A 6,962-nucleotide genomic window follows, 5' to 3' on the forward strand; every position below is an offset into this window, starting at 1 on the left:
TGTCCATTCAAATAACGGTGTCCATTCAAATAATACAGTGATCCATCTGTAAACAGAACTAAGTCTGGGTTTCACAGGGATTCATCTTTAAGATCCTCCTGGGACTTGCTCAGACTGACAGCTACCTGCTCACAGGAGCCATGAGGCTCTCCATCCTTTCGTAGGGCCACTGGTGCCACTGGATCTAAGCTATGGCATCTCTTTCAGGTCCCGCTGTCTGCACGGAGGATCACTAGTTCATAGCAGTGAGCGCTCTGTGCGGACAGCGCATGAGTAGTGCATGGCTTCATTAACAGTCCGATTTCTGTGGCACATACACAGTCGTTGGGTGACTCAAAACTATAGGTTACATTTTTCCTATACGGGCTGCAGCAGCTGCTATCGCCCTGATGCATCCTGCAGTGCCTTTGCTTACTGCACCTAGCTGGGTGGAGTAACAGGCCACTGGCCCACGGTGGGGACCCTGTTTGGGGGCGAGTTCTCCACTTCCTACTCTCTGTCATTCGTGAATGAATGATTCAAACAGCTTACTATGGTTTGGTAGTCCTAGAGCCGGGGCGGAAACCAACGCCTTTTTTACAGAGGTGATAGCTCTTGTCTGCACCCCAGGCCAAAGGCTCTCTCTCTCTTCCTTTTTTGTTGCCTGGGCTAAAGGTTTGGTGAGTTCTCCCAACCCAGGAATCCATGGTCAGCAAAATCCTACAAATGCTAAAAATCCCTTAAGTTGCTTTTTTTGTTACAGGATGAGGCATATCAAGAATCGTCTTTACTTCTTCTGGATCAGTCAACCTGCGGCCTCCTTTCAAAATAAACCCCAAATATTTTAACCTCTCCTTGACACAGCTGAAGCTTGGACAGAGATGCTCAGTGCCTTGCTTCTGCAAGAGCATTACACAGAGACATAGCGTCTTTTAAACCTGTCTCATAAGCTTTACTTGCTGATAACAAATCATCCACGTATTGTTTTAATACTGAATACCCTGGAAGTCAATACCTGCAAGATCATTTTTAAGTACAGGCAAACAAAAATAGTTGGAGACCCAGTAGATCCCTGTGGTAGCCTAGTCAGAGTTAATTGTTGTCCCTTCCAAGTGAAGGCAAAAAGACCTCGGCTAGCCTCAGCTACTGGTATACTAAGACAGGCTGCCATTAAATCAATCAGTAAAAGAAGTTGCCTGATGGGGTATCCAATAATACAGTTGATGAGTCAGGAACTACTGGCTACGAAGCAATTACATGTGGGTTTATAACCCTTAGGTCTTGTACAAACCGATACCCCAGATCGCCATCAGAACCCTGCCGATTCTTTCTAACTGGTGGGATCGGAGCGCTGCGTGGCAATTCGCGGACTCTAAGGGCACCCGGTTTAAAACAACGATCAGTTTGGTTTTGGACGCTCTTCTGGGCTGCTTTGGGGTAGGGTATCGTCTAACCGCAGGAGGTGATCCCCCCTTCGACCTGATCAAGACTGGCCTCACTGATTTCAACAGTCCAGCGTCCATCCCCAAAGAGCTCCGTGACTTTCCAGGAACTGATTCTAAACCTGTCAGAAGTTGCAGACTCGTTGACCCTGGTTCTAGGGTCTCAGCCAGAACACGAGCCCGTTACTGCTGATTTTATCCCTTCTGGCTGTAAGCAGACCTTAGCATCCAAGGCTTGCGAGAGAGCTCTCCCTAAAAGGCAAGAGAGTGAATCCACGGAAATTATGAAACGCCCTCACGCTCCTTTACCTCCAGGAGCGAACCATAAGGGCTTGGTTAATGTTCTTCACCTTTTCCTGTTAACTCCTTGTACTATTATTTTATCTGATGACTTCCAGCCCTTAGACTCAAAATTCAAAAAGGAAAGGGTAGCTCCAGTCTCCACTACAAAGGGAATTTCGAGACCTTATATGTTGGCCATTACCTGCCCCCTGAAATCCAATCTAATTCCCATGAATTTACTCCAATTCCCACAGCATTTTCCGAGTCTCTCATCTCCTGCCATTGTGCACCAGCTGGGAACTGCCTAGGATCATTTCCAGTACACGACTGCCTCAGGCTCTCCCCTCCGTTCCTGGCACGCGTGGCCTCACTGGGCATTCCCGCTTCCAGTGCCCTTCTTCCCCGCAGGAATGGCAACAGCCATTAACTCCTACGTGCACAACACGTTCGCTTGGATTCCATCCATCTCCTCCGGCTCTTCCTCGCCCTCTTCCTCCAGGTTCCTTGAACCAGTGTCTTAGCACACCTTCGAGTGGCTGCTCGGGGCATCCCTCCCGGACCAGACACAGCTGGCACCTGGCCCTGGCACCACTTGTAAAGGGGCCTGGAGGACAGGAGACGAGGAAAGCGAGGGATATAGAGAGAAACGGAAGAGGGTAGAGCATGGGGTGGAGCAGGTTCCACAAGCGTTTTAGCAGATGATATACTCACAGTATTTGGAGATTTTTTTTTCCTAGACGCCTCTTTTCACCTAGCAAATGCCCAGTTGTCCCATATGTACCAATAATCAATTTGTCTGGGGAACCTATCCCCCAAACGTGACGCAGGGAAGTTCACTCCTGATGATCAAAGCTTCCTTGCAGTGGCAACGTTCAGCTGTGTTGCCCTCCCGGATGAGGAAGGGCCAGTCTTCCTGGCACAAGGTCACTAGGGCTTGGGTGTTTTTTCTTTTTTTCTTTTTCCTCTCCCCCTAACCCTATGGTACCATCAATGTTTCTCCAGTTTCCCAGGACCTCGGCTGAAGGCGTCCCCTTCTCTGCGCTGGGCGAGTTTCCCACGTGTATCAGAGCCTCGCGGTGCACCTTGGGCCGATCAGGCCGTGCACTCCCCCTTCCCGCTGGGTTGAGATGGGGCTCGAACCCCCTCAAATCCCACGACGTCTTCGGCGGTCTCTGAACCACACTCGCACCACCCCCGAGTCTCTGACTGCCAGGACCGCTGCTCTCGGCAGCGGGCGGCTTTATCGGGTGCCCCTTTCTGCTCCCAGCTCACACGCACCCACGCTCACGTAATCACGCTCCCTGGCACACCTTACGGCGACCAGCCCGCGAACCCCTTACAGGGCACTTTGTTACCAGACCGGAATTTAGATGGGACTTTAAGACTCGCTCCTTCGGTGCCTCTCGCTGCCAAAGATCCCAGCTGAACGCACCCAATGGTGCCGGACGATCGCTTCGAGGCGAGAGGTCCCGACGGCGGTCGCCCAGGGTCCCAGCTGGGGTGCCAAGCGCTTATGGAAAAAATACGCTCGCCAGCCACCATAACAGGGTCCCACCCGGGTTCCCGCTTCCAGAAGCTCAGAGCCAAACTAAAGCAAATAAAGTTTAATGGCACACGTGCAGTATTACGGTTCGAGCTGGGTGCCTCTGAAGAGGGAACCCCAAACACAGAAATTCCTGGGCAATCGTACCCTTACAGTCTAAATCCCGCCCCTTCAAGGGACAGTTCAGACCCAAAGCTTAACATTGGTGTCCAGAGTGAACAACACGCAGAAATGGCATCCGAGCAAAACGGACGGAAAAAGAACTTGCCAAGTCGGTAGGATAGTCCAGCTTTGCGAGTTCTGCCCTGAGTCTTCTTCACAGAGCTATCACCTACGCAGCCGGATCGCACGCTTAAAAAGGTGCCTAGTGCTCGGCCTCCCTCTCCACGGAGGGATGCTTTGCACGAGCTCTCCCCACCACCACCAGCACCCCTCGCACCCGCGCCCAAAGCCACTCGCAAGGAGCAGGAGATGGGCCAGATCCGCGCCAAACGGCGCAACAAGCCACGGGAGCAAAGGCAGCAGTATTTAGAGCAGTGCAGCAGAGGGGCCGCCCAGGTAAGCACTGCAGCGCTGCCCAGCTCCCATCCGATTTGCGCTCCCACAGCACAGGCACTTCGGAAGGCCACCCTCAACAACGAGGCTGAGCTCCTGTCTTTTAAGCACAGGAAGTTTTATCTGAACTCGAGGAATAACTCCTCCACCGCGAGCGTGACACAGCGCTGGAGCAGGCTGCCCAGAGAGCGCGGGCAGGTCGCTTCTCGGCAGGTGCTCCAAACCCGCCTGGACGCCACTCTTGGAAACGTGCCCCAGGGGACCCTGCTCGAGCAGCGCGGCTGGACTCGAGCACCCCACAGCTCCCTTCCAACCCCGGCCATTCGCTGAGGCTCTGTGACTCTCCGCTTCTGTCGCGGAGCAGGACGTCTCTCGCAGGGCCCGAGACCCGACGACCGGGGCATGCGGAAGCGCGCGCCCACGGCACCGCGGAGGTTCGACCAAGCACAGCTACTGAACCGTGCGGTCTGGGCCCCGGGCACCGAGCTGATCCCCGCGGACGCCGGCCCCCCCCACCCGACACGCGCCCCCGCCCGCGGCTGTGCTGTCACAAGAGCCCAGCGCGCACACGGCCCGCAGCGCCCGCAGCGAGCACTGCGGCATGGGGGCCGCTCCGGGCAGGGGCACCTGCGGAGACTCTCTGGCCCACCCTGCGGTCTTGGCTGCCCATCCGGCAGGCTCACGGGACGCATCCGAGATGTGTCCTCCCCTCTCTGGGACTCTCCCAGAAGCCTTCCCCATCACGCCGCTCCCTCTGGCTCTGCACTGGCACGACCTGCTGAATACGGTCCTCTCACGGCTGCTCATTACCTTTCTCCTCCAGCTGGCAGTGACCGACCTTAAGAACAAGGAGGCGAGGAAGCAGATGGTCATCCAGGTCTTGGGAAGCCTGGAGGCAGAGCTGCCGCCTTTCAGCCCTGCCCACTGGATGCTTCTGTTTGCGAGACTCGCACTGCTCCTGTTAAGCGCCAGCAAGGAGAACGTCAGACTCTTCCTGGGCAGCCTTGCTGCCTGTGACTCTTTCAGAGGCCTGTGAGTACACGAGGCAGGCGTCGTCTTTGCTCTGTACAGAACAGAAAGGGCCGCTGTTAGCGCACGGCAAAGCGATCCCCCGGGCTGGGTTTTTTTTCTCACACCTGCTGAAAAGCAAGACTGACACCTTTCCCACGACACTTCCCTCCCCAGCGTGTCCGCCGGGAGCCAGGCGTACCTCTCCCTGCTGCCTGAGCAGCTGCAAGGCAGCGGTAGCGCTTTGCTGACCTTCCTCGAAAGCCAACGCGCCACGACGGGTAGGAGCAACCAAGCACCGGAACAGGCCCAGGCTGGCGCGCCGGGGCTTCCCGGCCAGCAGCGCGGCAAGGCCAGCGGCCGACTCTCTGCCTCTCTTCTGCCGCAGGCTCTCCCAGTCCCTGGGACCACCGGAGAAACCTGGACTGGCTGCGGGAGAACTTGGGCGCGCTCGCAGCCGTCGCTCACTACGAGGACTTCGTCACACTAGCAGCAGATTTCTGCGGGGTTCGTTTGCCTCCTGCCTCGGGAAGGACCCAGCCCTCTCCCGCCTGCTCCCATTCGATACCCAGACACTGCCCCAGCACAGCACACCTCCTCTTCCCACGGCCGGGAACTCGGCCAGCTCCACGGCTTCGGGCTCCCTCCCGGAGCAGCGTTCTCCTTCCCTCTGACGGGCTCCCTTTCGGTTTGCAGTTTGAGGGAAGTGACAACCTCACAGCCACCCGGCTGGCCCGCCTGTTCTTCGGCCCCGGAGTCCTCCAGGAGATCTGCATGGCCGAAGCCCTTCTGCTCTCCCTGGAGAGCCGGGCAGATTCGGACGCCTCTGCCTCCGTTCCCGAGCTGGTTGCTGCTGCCTCTCAGGTGAGACACCGACATCCCCACTCTGCATTTGTGGGCAAACACCGCTCGTCGCGGGGATGCTCCTCCAGGGCGCAGTGAAGGGGGGCCGGACGCGGGGAACCCTTCTTTGCCCAGGCTGGTGCTGCGCCTCGGCCCAACCCCAGCTTCTTCCCAGAGCTCGGTCCCTCTCCCTTCTCCAGGGCACCCCCACCCACACACTTCCTATAGCAACAGCTGGGAAACACCTCCTGCTCACTCCTCACTTGCCTCCTCACTCCCTTGGTTTTGCAGCAAGGCTTCTCATCCGTGACAAACGCCCAACTCCGAGACGCCACCTTCGGAGCCTTCTTCCTCCGGCTGCCAGGCCACTTCACCGCTTGGGGTGTCCGGCAGCAGTGGAGGAGAAGCAGGACACTGGAAGAGCCGGCAGTTAGTCACGGACGCTCTGCTGAGAACATTCTCGTTAATCACCTGCCTACCCGCAGCAAACAGCTATTATTAAATTTCATCCCAGTAAATCCCGAGCCCTGTCGTTGCATGAAGCCCCGTCCAGAGCAAAGTTCACCCTGCCTAGGCATCACAACTTGGGTGGGCCGAGAGAGCCGAGAAGGCCCAAATGCCCACCACGGGCCTCCAGGCCTCATTCCTGGCTCTGCCTTCTTCAGCATGACTCTCCAGAGCTTTTCCCAGCTGAGGCACTAGCCCTGCTGCCTCTTCAGGGACAGAGGCCTACCACCCCTCTGCCACCCAGACGCTCCCAGAGGCGACTGCGAATGAGCAAGAGCCTCAACAGGACCCTGGGGCCTTCCTAGGCACCTTCAACACCTCTCTCCTCAGGGGAAGTAACCTGAGGGACAGCATTACGGGGCTCCACGCGAGCGGAGCAGGTCTCAGGTGAACTTGCAGGCTTCCGACTCTGGCACCCACTCGAGCACTCGTGCTCCGAACGAAAGCAGGTCTGGCAGGTGAGCCAGAAAGCGTCTCCCCCAGCCCCAGGAGCACAGGACTGCATAATTTCTGCCCAGTTATACCTTTGGCCTAACAACGCTCCTCCTAAAACACATCTTCTTCCCAATAAAGAATCTCCGTTACCACCCGCAGGAGACAACTCACCACAGACCCCAGGCTTCCCACGCACGACCAGTTCACAAACGAGGGCGATTGCAGGGACTCAAACAAGGCTCCGCTGCTATCGTGAACCTCCTCCCCTCCCTTCTCTCACACAACCACCGGCCTACAAGGCACCTTTCAGCAGAAGTACCAACAGCAATCACCACCACCGCCTCTCTGCTACTGACACCCTCTAACTA

The sequence above is a fragment of the Rhea pennata genome, chromosome 15 (genome assembly GCF_028389875.1).
Source record: "Rhea pennata isolate bPtePen1 chromosome 15, bPtePen1.pri, whole genome shotgun sequence".
Lineage (NCBI taxonomy): Eukaryota > Metazoa > Chordata > Aves > Rheiformes > Rheidae > Rhea > Rhea pennata.